The sequence below is a fragment of the Microcebus murinus genome, chromosome 5, assembly GCF_040939455.1.
Source record: "Microcebus murinus isolate Inina chromosome 5, M.murinus_Inina_mat1.0, whole genome shotgun sequence".
NCBI classification, from domain to species: domain Eukaryota; kingdom Metazoa; phylum Chordata; class Mammalia; order Primates; family Cheirogaleidae; genus Microcebus; species Microcebus murinus.
In genome coordinates, this window is record NC_134108.1 from 112,391,212 (window position 1) to 112,407,493 (window position 16,282).

General features: G+C 46.3%; 1 long non-coding RNA gene and 1 pseudogene across 3 annotated transcripts; both read left to right on the top strand.

The window, feature by feature from the left end:
• Positions 1-881: 881 nt before the first annotated feature.
• Positions 882-15,464, top strand: LOC105855406 (uncharacterized). 3 transcript variants are annotated; one of them, XR_012919356.1, is made up of 4 exons: positions 882-1,280; positions 4,456-4,628; positions 10,164-10,391; positions 14,411-15,464. It is a non-coding gene; the product is annotated as an uncharacterized LOC105855406 (long non-coding RNA). The 3 variants fall into 3 exon arrangements; XR_012919355.1 differs by having other exon boundaries at positions 10,170-10,391; XR_012919357.1 differs by lacking the exon at positions 10,164-10,391 and having other exon boundaries at positions 883-1,280.
• LOC142871175 (uncharacterized) lies at positions 12,544-12,649 on the top strand (annotated as a pseudogene).
• Positions 15,465-16,282: the final 818 nt, after the last annotated feature.

Here is a 16,282-nt window from a genome sequence, read left to right on the forward strand (position 1 = left end):
CTTCCTTTGTAGCTTTCTGATGTGTCACCTGGGATCTCTGAGTTCCACCTCCTAATTCATTCCACAGAAGTAATTTAAGAGATTACCTAGGGCAGGGCTCTGACCCAGAGAGGCATTTACAGTCTGGAAAGGTGTAAGCAGGTATAGGTAAGTCTGTACTGCAGAAGAAAGGCCCCCCTCCCGTGCTGTAGCAGAGCTGGAGGGGCCGTGGCAATCCTGGGGAGGGACAGGCCAGGTCCTCCGGAGGGGGCCGGAGGCGACACTGAGGAAGACCTCATGGAGGAGCTGGGCTAGAACTGGCCTGGGGTCAGGTTGAGACTGAGGCGAGACAGCCAGGGCTGTTCCCGCTGAGGAAGCAGAGGCAGGCACCAGAGCAGAGCCAGGAAGGCAGATTTCGTAGTTTGGCTTATTCTGAAGGTGAGGAGGAAGGGCCTTGGGTTTCGAGCTGGGAAATGAAATGATTAGATTCACGTTCTTTTTTTAAAATTTTTTAAAATTTTACTTGAACCCCCTTTCAAGTAAAGATTTATGTTCAAGTAGATTTATTTAGAAGTCTTGCGGGCACCTGTAGGTAGTCTCTGCTACTCTGGAGGCTGAGGCTGGGAGTTCGAGGCTGCAGTGAACTGTAAGTGTGGCCGCGTATGAATAGCCCCTGCAGTACAGCCTGCGCCGCACAGCGAGACTCTGTCTCTAAAACAAAATAAAAATGAAAAAAATTGTAAAGGCAGCAGCGTATTGGATGCACCGTTCAGAGCAATGGCCGAGGGAAGGGGGGCGTTCACCCCAGCTTCCTCCCGTCCCGCGCCCCTGGTGCTTCGCCCCGCCCTCAGCCCGGAGCGGCGCGGCGCGAGCCACGGCGAGGCGGGAGGAGGCGCGGCGCAGCTGGGCGCTTCCGCGCGTGCGCGCGGCTGTCTCCTCGGCGCCCTCGCGCGGCGCGGGCGGCGCTCTTCGCGTGCCGAAAACCGGTCGCCGAGAGGCCGTCATCTGCCTTAGACCTGGGCCAGGTTGCCGCTTCCCTCTGAGGATCTCTCCTAGATGCCTCCGCCTCACTCTTCCAAAAGGGGCAGGGTGGTGTAGAAGCCCCGCCGTGCGGGCTGAGCCGCGGCCCGCGTGGGCGGCCGCGCGGGTGGCCGACGCCAGCTGCGGGAAGTGGGAGGCGAAAGCCGGGCGGGCTGGGCAGCACCGGCTGGAAGATCCCCGCGGCGACGGCCCGAGACGGCGGCCGAGAGGCTGAGTGCAGCCCAGGCAGCCGCGCGGCGGATCGGGTGCACGCCTCAGAGGTACTGCCATTTACGGACAGAATCTTAGAATCTCGACTTTCTTCTGTTGTCCTTTGCTAAAAAGCCTGTGGCGTTCTCAGCAGCCTGTTGGGATCGTTACGAGCCTTGCAGTCGCCGGGCTCTGCTTTCAGCGCTCCTGAGCCATCTCATTTGGCCCTCACGGCAGCTCTGCGATGTGGCATTTTGAAATATGCCCACTTAACAGGGTAGAAACTGAGGACTAGAGAAGTTAAATAACTTGTCCCCTCCTTGCGCCCACCATGCACACACACACTCAGAGTAACTGCAGATCTGGAATTCAAATCTGAGTCTTTTTGACTCCAAAGCCAAAGCCAGCCTGAGGGGCTTGGCCACCATTGTTTCCCTCTAGTGGCCTATAATAAATTCTTCTCCCTTCTTTTCTAGTCCTTGAAAATCTTGGGATGTTGTCTTTAATTCCTCTAACTTCCTTCAACTTGCAAGAATACTGGTGACTGAAATCATTCTTGTTTCTTCACAAAGAATGTACAGAGATCCAAAAATGGCAAATAATTTGGTCAAGGTCACACTGGCAGTCAAGGTTAATGCTAAGATAGTGTTTCTCAAACTGAGATCTCTGGACTCCTGAGAACCCATAAATACCCTGTGAAAATTATTAAATTCCATGTTTTCGTTTCCTTGGTAATGTCTGAAAAGTATTATAAGCATAATTTTGGAGCATATGTAATTGATCCTGGACCTGCTTGTGAGTTGCCTGCATTTTGTGTTTGTGTTTACCTATTTATAGCTCTAATTGTCTTGGGTGCATTTGGACCAAGTAAAGGCCAGGAGACAAGAACTAACAAAGAATTTTTGGTAATTTGAATAGACATGAGAAGGGGAAGAACCGAATCATTACCGGGTGCACAGTGGAATATCTGTGCCAAATGTATAAGAATCTGCATGGGGCAGTACCTGTTCAGGTTGCCAGCAGCAACTTCATTTCAGGCAAACAACAGTCTTCATCATATTAAATCAATGTTAATTTCAAACTTGCCTTTCTACTTTTGTTTGTATTTATTGCTACTTTCTTTTGGTTTTATAACTGCTTAAGTTATAAGCATAAAGAATTCACAGTTAGCTGTGTTTGGGTGCATAATTTGCATATATTTAAATTTAAAAAGTAATTTAAGTCAAGTCCATGAAAATATTTTTCCTTCCAAAAAGATCCCTCTATTCATTATTCAAGTTCTAGCCCTCACAGCAGACCTAAACTAAACCTGGGCCTTTAGGAGTCTCCAATGAAAACCTGCAGTGATGGAATCCTGGTTAAGGCCAAGGCTCTCCGATCCTGAGAGATCCAGCGCAAGGAAGTTAGAACCTGGGGCACTCTGGGCTATATGAGTGGGGGAGGGGAGGAGTGATTCATTAAGGGAGGAGGCCATGGAGCAGACACCTAGGAGAAAATCCAAAGAAAATTTACATGATAAACTCAAGAATTGAAGTGAGAATGTTTAGAATTTTTCCCAAATAAATATACACAAATTGTTGAAGGAAATGGCAGTATCTATGAAAATATTAATTGTGGGCCAGGAGTGGTGGCTCACACCTGTAATCCTAGCACTCTGAGAGGCGGGCATTGTTTGAAACCAGCCTGAGCAAGAGTCAGGAGTTTGAAACCAGCCTGAGCAAGAGTGAGACCCTGTCTTTACTAAAAATAGAAAAGACATTAATTGGCCAAGTAAAAATATATAGGAAAAAATTAGCCTGGCATGGTGGTGCGTGCCTGTAGTCCCAGCTACTGGGGAGGCTGAGGCAGAAGAATTTCCTGAGCCAAGGAGTTTGACGTTGCTGTGAGCCAGGCTGACGCCATGGCACTCTAGCCCAGGCAACAAAGTGAGAGACTCTGTCTCAAAAAAAAAAAATGTTAATTGTGTATTTTCTTTTACCTAACAGTTCTACTAGTAGGAATTTATCTGACAGATTGATGTATTTGTACTGGTGTGCAAAGATGTGTACAACGATTTCTATTACCTTGTTTGAAATAGGAGAGAGAGAGAGACGGCTAGTTAAACTGAGACAAGGACTTGGATATAAGTAGTTTATTTGGGGTGGGGGAATCCCAGGAAGCACAAGTGAAGAGCTGGGAAGAGTGAGCCAGGGAAGGGAGAAGAGCCAATGAAGTATGTGCTAATGAGCAGGCTACTATTGGGGGCAATTGGGACTTAAAACTTTTGGAACCATCTAAGAAGCCATACAGAATGTTCCTCAAAACTTTCCCTTTCAGGGAATGGAGAAGTTGCATTGTTTGCCTACCAACTCTGTCCCTCATTGATAGGTGTGAGAGGAAACTTCCTCCCTGCCCCCACAAGGTTCGCTGAAAGATCAACTCACACTTAGGCAGATTACTAACAATAAGAGAAAGAGATTTATTTACCAGGTGCAGGGGGGAATCACAGCAATCACCCAATATTCCAGTGTGGTCCAGAAGTTTATATACCCTCATTTTAGTGGGGTGGGGAAGATGTGGAATATAGGTAATTCTGTTTAGGGGCAATAAATGGTTACTAGGGAGCATGAATAGGTACTTGGGAGAATGACTGGATGGGGGGGGGAACACATTGACTTCTAAATGATTCTCTTTGGAAAAATTAAATTTGCCTGAGATACAGGTATTATCTTTAAAATGAATTGGGCCAGGTCTGGTTGCACTTTTTTTTTTTCGAGACAGAGTTTTACTCTTGTCCAGGCACTAGAGTGCCATGGTGTCAGCCTAGCTCACAGCAACCTCAAACTCCTGGGCTCAAGCCATCCTCCTGCCTCAGCCTCCCAAGTAGCTGAGATTACAGGCATGTGCCACCATGTCCAGTGTTAGAGGCAAGGACCCTCAAAGACCCTCAACTCTCTTATGACTCGTCTTACGCACGGGCTTCGCCCTGGAAAATTCTAGCTATAGCTCTGAGAAGAATGCATTTCATGACGTGCTGACCACGGGATGCTCCAGGGAGTGCTGACTGCAATTGTTCCCGACCACCTGCCAGGTTGGAGATGAGTAATCAGTCACAAACAGGATACCGATAAGACGCTGCCCCACTCTATTTTTCTGTTTCTACTTCCTTGTTTCTGTATGCTTATAAACCTACAAAGAATCCAAGTAAAGTAGACCTTGACAACTCTTTGCTTGGTCTCGTTCCTTTCTCTTGCCCATCTCTTTCAGGCACGGTCCCCTTTGACCCCACAAGTAACAGAAGGTCCCGAGGGTCGGGACAAGTGGCGCCCAACGTGGGGCCCGAGGTACGGACTTTTGTCAGATGCACGCGGTTTACAGACAGTTCTCCGGAGAATCCCTAAAGAGACCTCCTTTCTGCCGCTCACAGAATCGACGGTCTGGTGAGTAGATTTTTTACATTGTCATCCCATCGAGATGGGCCATGGGCCATTCATTGTCTAAAGAGGCCTTTTTTTTTTTTTTTTTTTTTTTTTTTGAGACAGAGTCTCGCTTGTTGCCCAGGCTAGAGTGAGTGCCGTGGCGTCAGCCTAGCTCACAGCAACCTCAAACTCCTGGGCTCAAGCAATCCTGCTGCCTCAGCCTCCCGAGTAGCTGGGACTACAGGCATGCGCCACCATGCCCATCTAATTTTTTCTATATATATTAGTTGGCCAATTAATTTCTTTCTATTTATAGTAGAGACGGGGTCTTGCTCTTGCTCAGGCTGGTTTCGAACTCCTGACCTTGAGCAATCCGCCCGCCTCAGCCTCCCAAAGTGCTAGGATTACAGGCGTGAGCCACCACGCCCGGCTAAAGAGGCCATTTTTATCAAGGATCTCAAGGCCTCTCTCAGAGAGAGAGGAATTAGAGTTAAGAAAAAGGACCTAGTAAAGTTTTTTGTGTTCATTGATTGTGCTTGTCCTTGGTTTATTGTTAGTGGACCTGAAATTCACCCACGCAAATGGCAAAAGGTAGGCAGAGATCTAAACAATTTACTTCTAAATCAGGGCCCAGATGCCGTCCCTGTATCCGTTTTCTCGTACTGGGGACTAATCAGAGATGTTGTTGAGGGAGCAGATTCAGACCCCAATAAAAAGCAACTGCTCTCAGTAGCAAAATTCTGCCTCCGACCCGTGTCGCAGTCCGCTTCGAGAACGTCTTTACAGGCGACCGGAGGGTCGGCTTCCCCTAATGATCCTGAGAGACCAACATGCCCTTCCCCTTGCCCCTCAGTTTGTATTAATATGCCCCCTCAGGACCCCTCGGCTGAGCTCCAGACATCTAGAGACAAGCCCCTGATTAGTAGGCCAGACACCAAGACCCTCTATCCTCCCTTACCCGAGGGTACAGCCCCTCATGCATTCAATTACCCGGTGTTCAAGAAACAACCCCTCCAAGAGTCCCTCGACCCCGCAGAAGAGGCAACCCTCAGAGAGAAAGCAGCCCAATATCACGATCCCGAATGGCCTCCTCCTTACGCGCCCCAGATTTGCGCACCTTCGTTAATGCCTCCCCTTACAATGCCCTTACTTTTGCGTGCCAAAAAAGACTTAAGTCAAAGGGTTACACAATTAAAAGATGTCTTACAACTTCAAAAAGAATTTGCCCAGCTTTCCAAAGACTTGTCCTCCCTCCAAGATACGCTTAAAGATTCTGTCTTCATTAGCCACCCACGTTCATGAGACCGCCCAGTCATACGCCACCTTAAATAAAAAATCCTCAAAGTCCTCCCATAAAGCCCTAGCATTCCCGGTAGTTACCAGGTCTAATAGGCAAGGAGACCTTGCCGCCCCTTCTTCTAGCCAGTCCCCGCCCCAAGATTCAGATGACGAAAATACAAAAGAGAAAGAAAGGGAAAGTGAAAGTGATGACCCCCGGGAGGAGACAGTCCCGGAGCCCACTGCAGAGCCCACTGAATTTCGCAGACTAAAGTTTAAAACCTTAAAAGAACTGAATTCTGCCATTAGGGCGTATGGGCCCAATGCACCCTTTACCTACTCCCTTCTAGAGGCAGCCTCAGGGGCGGCTACCTGCTTCCTGGAGAATGGGTCAAACTAGTACAGGCGGTCCTTTCTCGCAGGTAGTTCCTCTCTTGGAAGGCCGACTTTCTCGACCGCTGTCAGACCACGGCTGCTAATAATTTAAAAAACCCCAATTCTGCATCTTAGACCCTTGAAAAGCTTAGCGGACAGGAGAAATTTGCTACTGAACAGCGCCAAAGGAGAATCCCAATTGGACTTTTGTCCCAGACCGCCGCAGCCGCCTTCAGCGCTTGGCGAACACTTCCCTCTACGGGATCTGTTCTTACTCCCCTGACAAAAATCACCCAGGGAGCTCAAGAGGGTTTTAGTAAATTTATGGGCAGGCTTTTAGAGTCTGCTAAACGAACCCTCAGACACGAAGATGAGAATAATAGGCTTATTAAACAATTGGCCTATGAAAATGCCAACAGCACTTGCAGGGCTATCCTCAGGGGTAAACTCAAAAATAAAGACCTTAATGACATGATTAGAATGTGTAATGATGTTGACCCCTTCGCCCATAAGGTATCGCAGGCCGTGCAGCTTGCGGTTGGGGCCGCCATCCAAGGGACCGAGGCACAGAGGGACTACTTTAAATGCGGTCAACCAGGGCACTTTGCGAGGCAGTGCCCCCTAGCCGTCTCCTCTGCTGCCCCTAACCTCAGTGAGCCGCCAGGCAGGCCTGCCCAGCCCCCCTCCCTCTGTCCTCGCTGTAAGAGGGGAAAGCATTGGGCCAGTCAATGCCGCTCCAAGACTGATGTCTTTAGAAACCCCTTGCCCCCCTCTCGGGAAACGGCCTGAGGGGCCAGCCCCGGGCCCCCGTCCTATTCAATTTCAGTTGGCCTCGGAGAACAGCCGACAAGAGAGCCCCCAGACTCTAGACTCCTCCGAGCAACCACAGGGAGCGCAGGAGTGGACTTGTGTGCCTCCTCCGAAACAATATTAAGACCTGAGGATGGGTTCAGATTTTGCCCACTGGCTCCTTTGGGACCCCCCCCCCGGCTAATATGTTCTTTTTTATTCTGGGCCGAGCCTCCTCCACTCTTGCAGGGCTCATAGTCCACCCCTCCATAGTAGATAATGACTTTACCAGAAAAATTAACATCTTAGCCAGTGCGCTTACCGGCCCTGTGTATGTCTCTAAGGGACAGCGCTTAGCTCAGGCATTACCCTTGCCCCTTAATACATCCTTCCCAGCCATTGCCGCTAACGAGGTGCTTCCTGCCCTGGCTCTTCTAATCTCTATTGGGTCCAAGCTATCACCAAAGAGCGGCCCACCCTGCAGCTAAAATTAGATGGTAAACTTTTTAAAGGCCTTCTTGATCCAGGTGCCGATTCCACGGTTATTGCCCAAGACGCCTGGCCCAATTCATGGCCACTGCAGCCCTCCCTTAGGCACTTACAAGGTATAGGACAGTCTAGAGATACTCTCCAGAGCTCAAAAATTTTGATATGGGAAGACTCTGAGGGAAATAGAGGCACCACTCAACCCTTTATAGTCCCGATCCTACCTGTTAACTTATGGGGACGTGATATCCTTGCACAAATGAATGTCATTATGTGCAGCCAGCCAAATGCTTAAACAGAGATTCCTCCCAGGACAGGGTTTAGGCAAAGAGGGTCAGGGACTAAGAGCACCCTTAACCACCCTCCCTAAGTCAGACAAATCAGGACTAGGGTTCAAAGACCATTTTTCGTAAGGGCCATTGATCCCCCTGCACTTCAGGCAGATAAAATCACTTAGAAAAGTGACTCACCTGTCTAGATCGATCAGTGGCCCCTCCCGTCTAACAAGCCAGCCGCAGCTACAGCGTTGGTGCAGGAACAATTAGCTGCCGGACACATAGAGCCCTCTACTTCACCATAGAACACCCCCATTTTCGTCATTCAAAAAAAGACTGGAAAGTGGCGGCTGCTACAAGACTTACGGGCTGTTAACCAAACAATGATTCCCATGGGGGCACTCCAGCCTGGTTTGCCTTCGCCCGTAGCTATCCCCAAAGGCTACTATAAAATAGTCATTGACCTGAAAGACTGCTTTTTCTCCATACCATTGCACCCAGATGACTGCAAGCGCTTTGCTTTCAGTCTCCTGGTAATAAACTGTATAGGACCCTCTCCGCATTTCCAATGGCAAGTATTACCTCAAGGCATGGCCAACAGCCCCACCCTTTGCCAAAAATATGTGGCTCAGACAATTGATTCTTTTAAAATTCAACATCCTCAGCTATATATAATTCATTATATAGATGACATTTCTTCTCGCCGGAGCCGACGAGGCAACCTTACTTCAAGTTACCATGCAGGTTGTCTCGGCCTTACAAGCTCGAGGCCTCCCCCTGTCCCCTAAAAAGATTCAGGTTTGCCCCCCTCACCTGTTCCTAGGCTTTAAATTGCTCCCCAATAAAGTCCTCTCTCAAAAGGTGCAAATCAGAAAAGACTCTCTTCAATGCCTTAATGATTTTCAGTGCCTTCTAGGCGACATTAATTGGCTTCGCCCATATTTAAAACTCACTATAAGACAGTTAAAACCCCTATTTGACATCCTGCAGGGAGATGCCCATCCAACCTCTCCATGCTCCCTAACTAAAGAAGGGCAGCAAGCGCTTAAGTTGGTCGAGCAGGCCATAAATGCCCAGGCCATTGGCTACTTCTCCCCAGATTCCCCTTGTACTTTATTGTCCTCCCTACCCCCTTTTCGCCCACGGGACTCTTTTGGCAGGGCAAGCCTCTCTTTTGGGTTCACCTGTCGGCTTCCCCCCCTAAAGTCCTTCCCACTACCCTTACTTAGTAGCTAAGATTATTCGCTTGGGGCAAGAAAACTCCTTTAAGCTCTTTAGAAAGGATCCAGATATCATAATACTCCCTTACAATGCTTCTCAAATTCGGTGGCTAATACAAAATGATGATGATTGGGCAGTTAACTGTACGTCTTTCCAGGGCAAACTAAATAATCATTACCCCCCTAATAAACTAATTCAGTTCCTCTATCAGACACCTATAATATTTCCCAAAAAAACAAGAGTCTCCCCCATTCCAGGATTATTTACTAACGACACCAGCAAACTCAGATGGGGCCTAGAGACCCCTGATGGCCTGACACTCAGCCAAATCACAGGCCTAGACCTTTGCCTTCTTAGCCCAAGAATGCTTCCCCCCCCCCCCGCACCCTTAAAAAAAATATGCAATCAGTCAATTACTGTCGACTCCACCTTTCAGTATATTCAGGCATCTAACACCTCTTATTTTGCTTGTTCTTCCAGCCTTACCCCGTATGTAGTCACTGCAATGTTTCTTGAGCATAGAGAATATTGTGTGTTAGTCATGCTCTTCCCCAGACTCACTGTACATCCTGCTGACAAATTGCTCAAATTTTGGGAGCATGGCACCACAATGCCCCAAAAAAAGAGAGAGCCCATCACGGCCATAACACTCGCAGTTGTTCTAGGCCTTGGCGCCACAGGGGCTGGAACAGGCATAGCCTCTCTAGTCACCTCCAACCAGCAATACCTGCAGCTCTCTGCTGCCATCGATAATAATCTCCAAGAGCTACAGCAGGGCCTAAAATATCTCAAAGAATCCCTCGCTTCACTTTCTGAGGTAGTATTACAAAATAAAAGAGGCCTAGACTTAGTGTTCCTCCAAGAGAGAGGTTTGTGCGCAGCACTTAAAGAAAAATTTTGCTTCTATGCAGACAAAACAGGTCTGGTAAAAGATAGCATTGAGAGAGTTAGACAGAGCCTAGAAGATAGAAAAAAACGGAGAGAACAGAGTGAAGCATGGCATCAAAATTGGTTTTCCACATCCCCCTGGCTATCCACATTGCTTCCCAGTGTCTTAGGGCCGCTTGTAGGTTTTCTGTTGCTCCTCACCTTTAGGCCTTGGGCATTCAAAAAACTAACTAATTTTGTCAAGTCACAGGTAGACGCAGCTACACAAAAATCGGTCTCCGTGTTTTACCAACGGCTAGAACAAAGAGGCCCCAGAGAAGACCTCCGTGGAGAGTCTCCCAACACACCCACTGAAGGTCTAAATTTCTCAGACCTTGCCTCAGACATAGAACGCAGTTGGTTCCAAAGGCTGTGAAGACGCCCATGATGAGATTATTGCGATGCCGTGTACCAGATGCACACCCCGCCGACGGTGAGGTGACTCCATGACGGAAATATTGTAGGTCCATGCCCGGGGGCACACTTCATAATCAAAAGTGCCAGAGCTAGATGCCACCTACATAGCCTAAGACAGAGGCCTCACCTTCAGGTTAATTGCCCAATCTTATATTTGGGGTGCTGGTCACAAAAGCCCATCGCGTAGCCTAAAACAGGCTCTCCAACCACCTATATAAATCTCCCTCATATTAATAAAGAGAGGGGGAGATGTTAGAGGCAAGGACCCTCAAAGACCCTCAACTCCCCTATGACTCGTCCTACGCATGGGCTTCGCCCTGGAAAATTCCAGCTATAGCTCCGAGAAGAATGCATTCCATGACATGCTGACCACGGGATGCTCCAGGGAGTGCTGACTGCAATTGTTCCCGACCACCTGCCAGGTTGGAGATGAGTAACCAGTCACAAACAGGATACCGATAAGACGCTGATTGGGTCTGATTAACCCAGACCCAAGTCCCATCGTCGCCCCACTCTATTTTTCTGTTTCTACTTCTTTGTTTCTGTATGCTTATAAACCTACAAAGAATCCAAGTAAAGTAGACCTTGACAACTCTTTGCTTGGTCTTGTTCCTTTCTCTTGCCCATCTCTTTCAGGCACAGTCCCCCTTGACCCCACAAGTAACAAAAGGTCCTGCGGGTCGGGACAGTCCAGCTAAATATATATATATATATATATATATATATATATATATATATATATATATATATATATATAGAGAGAGAGAGAGAGAGAGAGAGAGAGAGAGATTTTTAGTTGTCTGGTTAATTTCTTTCTATTTTTAGTAGAGACGGGGTCTTGCTCTTGCTCAGGCTGGTCTTGAACTCCTAACCTCAAGCAATCCTCCTGCCTCAGCCTCCCAGAGTGGTAAGATTACAGGCGTTGTGAGGGGTCGAGACATTGCATACCTGCAAGGCCCACACCCCCAGTGAAGCCGGAACCAACATCCAGCTTCTGGAAACTGTTGCTTGCTTGCTTGTTTGCGCCAACTTTGCATTGTTCGAACCCCTGTATAGTGGGGCTACCAGCCAACCAATCATGTTAAAGGTCAATGCATGATCCACACGTGATCAGCCACTGCATAGCGTATGCACCATAGGGATAAAAGGCACGCTGCAACCCCAGTCGGGGTCCTTGCCTGCGAGAGTGGCCACTGCGTTGGTGCTCTGGGGCTTGGACCCTGGCTAGCCAGAAAACAAACCTCCTCTTGCGTAATTACATCCTCGATGTCTCTGTTTTTCTGTCCGGTGGGGTTGTGGAAGGTCGGTCCCTAACAGCGTGAGCTACCGCGCCTGGCCATGGTCGCATTCTTGATCTTCTTTCCTGCAACATATTAGGATAACAGGGAGGCAAAAGAAAGGCAATTGTTACTTTCGATGGGTCTGCTGGTTTTATGCAGATAGAGGGAAAGCCCCTTCCAATGCCTGTTGATCTTTAAGGGCCTTTAATTCAAAATACTTTTTAAGCTTTGTAGGGGACTGACACATATTTTCCTAGTTTAAGAATTAAAGTTAGTATCTTACGTGTTCTGCCCAGAGTATTTGAAAGCAATGTGTTCTGGACAGGCTCCCTGTAATAAAGCTGCTGCCTAGAGGCATAACAAAGGACCTGAATTGCAAGTAAGCAAGAGCTGCTCCGCCCCACACCATTGGGGGTCTGGAGGCCACACGATAAACACCACATAAAATGGCTCGTTAGTCAATGACGGGTAAGACCCCTCAAAGGAGGGGCAACCTAAGCCAGCACAGCCGCTGGGGGTTCAGCTGAAGATCTTAGGGGTCACCCTAAGAAAAGCTGGGGATGAGAAATGCCCCCTGTGGCTTGCCTTGCCCATCCTTGCTAATCTCGGTCCGTGATCTATGCCTGGCGCCTAGAGCAACGACCTGGAAACCTTGAGCCAGGGGATATCTGCTTCCCTAAGGCTACGTATTCCGGAATTATGGCCATTGCTGAAATGCCTGGGTGGTTACATACAAGGAACTAACTTTAATGTTTTAGAGTATAAAAATAAAACTGACCCGGTGTATTACTACTTGAGTCAACCGTCTGTATGTGTGTCCGCATTTTTCTTTGTGTTCTGCGTCTGTGTTCTGTGTTTATCCTCCGTCCTGTAAACAGGCCACAACAAAGCTTTGTGCAGTAGCAGTATCATAGCCAGTGAGGTTTATCCGAAGCATGATTATTGCTAATTGAAAACTTTTCCCAATACTCCACCATGATGACTATTAAAATAAAAAGAAAGGAAGAGAAAAAAAAAACCTCTTTATACCAAGGAGTTGAAGTAGGTGAAATCCCCTAAACTCCTTCACTGATGAGTTGCCCTTGGAGGTGTAGAGGAGGAAAAAGGGGAGGAAAACCTTTTTCCTCTACTCTCTTAAGTCCAATAAATGAGGCCATGTGAATTAAACTGACAAAAGACATTATCAGGAGGAAGATAAAACAGATTTAATTATATATGTACACACAGAAGTTCACAAAAACAATGTGACTCAAGGATTTGGGGCTTATATACCATTTTAACACATTTTGAACCACATAGAAATCTCTAAGACATATGCCAGGGACCGCACTTTTTTGGGCAAACTGCACGTTATTTAAATCATCATAACTACAGATCATAATGCACTGCAGGTGTTGTTTTTCAATAATTATAACATTTTTATTTATAAAAACAAACAAACAACTAATTTAACAATTAAAGTTCCTAATTTTTTTTAATGTATGGTACTGCGTAAAACATTTTCCTCTATGAAGAGGGACCAAACAAAATTTACATAAGTATCTAGATTCGCTCCTTTTTCCATGGGTGGCACAAACTCTGCAGGCTCTCGTAGGAAATTTTTTCTTTCCACTCGGTGGAATACATGTAGGTTCATGCTGCTTCATATCACCTGACAACCTTTTGGGTGATCTTTATGAGGTGCTCTCCTTGCACCCCAGGGGAAGGGCTGGACAGATTTTTCTGGTTCTGGACAGCCTTCATTATTGTCATCCATTATCCAGTCTCTCGCCACCGATAGCAAAACCTATTTATACTTCATTTCTGCTTGTGGATTTGAGGACATTGTACACCCTAAATGAATTGAAAAGTCCACAGTTTATAAGGTACAGCACTACTTTTTTTGTCCATTTCATTGTTTTCCTTGGAATGCAAGAACACAAAAGGAATTGATCCACACAGTCAATGCCTTTCATGTGGGCGTTGTATTCCTTGATGCAGGCAGATTTATAACATTCTCTCCTGGTTTTCTATTTTTTTTTTCTTGTTGTCTAGACAGAACTGTCGTGGATTGTTGATATTATTCAGATAACCCATTAGTCTTTCCATGCTAGGAGAAGAATGTCACCTTTTCTGGAAAATATTATGTCACCTTTCTCCATTCTTGATGTTTTCATTTGCAAATTTGGTGGTAAACCTCTACTCTCACTAATGGACAAGATGGTGTGTTGACATCTAAGGTTCTTAACAGATGGCACTTGAGACAAGAGAAAACTTGTGAGCTGTAGAAAGGTGTTAACAAATTGTGATAAAGTGTGAAGAAGATAATCTCTTCTTCTAGTTGACAAATGAAAAGGGGTTTGGGTCTCTGGGGGGTAATTTATGGGAAAGTGACTAGAAAATGTTTGGTAAATAAGGGTTGTTTAGTAAGATTTGTCACACAGATAAGAGCCTTTCATGTGATAAGACTTGCCTCTGGAGTGCTCTTCCTCATATGGGAAGGGGAGTCATCTTTACAGGTGGAAATTTATGAAATTTATGTTACCTTTACAAAGAGAAATTTATATCCTTGTTTTAGAAAGGCAGAGGGAAGAAAGCTATTAGGTTAGTGTAAAAGTAATTGCAGTTTCAGCATTGTTGAAATTTGCCATTTGATATTGGAATACATTCTTAAACAAATGTAGTTATGTTATACATCATTTTAATGCACATTTTTTGCTTTATTTTTTTTTTGCTAATGACTTATTACTTCCTGTTTATTTTATATTTATTTCAGACTATGGAAATGATGTTAGACAAAAAACAAATTCCAGTGATTTTCTTATTCCAGTTCAAAATGGGTCGTAAAGCAGTGGAGAAAACTCGCAACATCAACAACACATTTGGCTCAGGAACTGCTAACGAACATACAGTGTGGTGGTGGGTCAAGAATTTTTGCAAAGGAGACGAGGACCTTGAGATGAGGATGCAGTGGCCGGCCATCGGAAGTTGACAACGACCGACTGAGAGCGATCATTGAAGCTGATCCCCTTACAACCACACGAGAAGTTGCCAAAGAACTCAACGTCGACCATTCTACAGTCCATTTGGCATTTAAAGCAAATTGGAAAGGTGAAAAAGCTCGATAAGTGGGTGCCTCATGAGCTGACTGAATATTAAGGAAAATTATCATTTTAAGTGTGGTCTTCTCTTCTTTTACTCAGCAACAACAAACCATTTCTCTATCGGATTGTGACCTGCAACGAAAAGTGGATTTTGTAAAACCACTGATTACCAGCTCAGCAGCTCAGTGGTTGGACCAAGAAGAAGCTCCAAAGCACTTCCCAAAGCCAAATTTGCACCAAAAAAAGGTCATGGCCACTGTTTGGTGGTCTCCTGCCGGTCTGATCCACTACAGCTTTCTGAATCCTGGCGAAACCACTGCAGATGAGAAGTGTGCTCAGCAGATCAATGACATGCACCGAAAACTGCAACACCTGCAGCCGGCATTGGTCAACAGAAAGGGCCCAGTTCTCCAGAACAACGCCCGACCGCACGTTGTGCGACCAATATTTCAAAAGTTGAATGAACTGGACAACGAAGTTTTGCCTCATCTGCCATACTCACCTGATCTCTCGCCAACTGACTGCCACTTCTTGGAGCATCTTGAAAACTTTTTGCAGGGAAAATGCTTCCACAACTAGCAGGACGCAGAAAATGCTTTTCAAAAGTTCTGCTAATCCTGAAGCACAGATTTTTATGCTACAGGAATAAACATACTTATTTCTCGGCAAAAATATGTTGATTGTAATGGCTCCTATTTTAATTAATAAAGATGCGTTTGAGCCTGGTTATAATGATTTAAAATTCATGGTCCAAAACCACAATTACTTTTGCACCAACCTAATAATTGTCTTCAGCTCAAAGCAATCCTTATGCCAAGATGGCACACTTTGGAATGGCATACCCTGATACCCTTCAGAGACATTCATTCCCTGGCACTTTGGGGCTGCCCTCAATGTCTGGCAAGTTCTCATGGCACTAGAGAAAGCCACCAGAGAAGAGAGACGGGGGCACTGGAGATGTGTGTGTGTGCCCACCCGTGCATATGCGCGCGTGTGCACACACAGGCACATGTCAGTGAGTGGACCAGGGTGGGTGGTCCATAGAGCCGCATTTGGAGGGAATCACAGAGGTCTAGGAATGTGCTAGAGGCTGCTCTGCCACCTGGGTCCTGGTGTGAGATGACATGCACAGAGCCATAGCTAACCTGCAATGGACACATATATAGTATGAGCAAAAATAAATCTTGGATGTTGTGAACATCTTAAGATTTTCAAGATTTTTTTTGCCATAGCAAAGTCTACCTTTCTTGACTGATATATAATCACAGAGATACAAACCTCACATTATTTGACATTGTAACTGGCTCCGTGAAAAAACAAAATGACACCCACCCATCCATGTATGTTTTCCCTGCAGCTTTCGTACACTTTGGATTCCCAGGCCTGTAGGGCTTGGTGAGCAGAACTTTATAATCTTCCTGTTTAGCTAACCATTTTACCTTTTGAATTGTCTCCCAGAAATGGCAGATTCTTCTCAGGATAACAACACCAAGACTCACTGTCTATCACTAATCTGTGACTTCTGAATGAGACCTCCTGTGTGT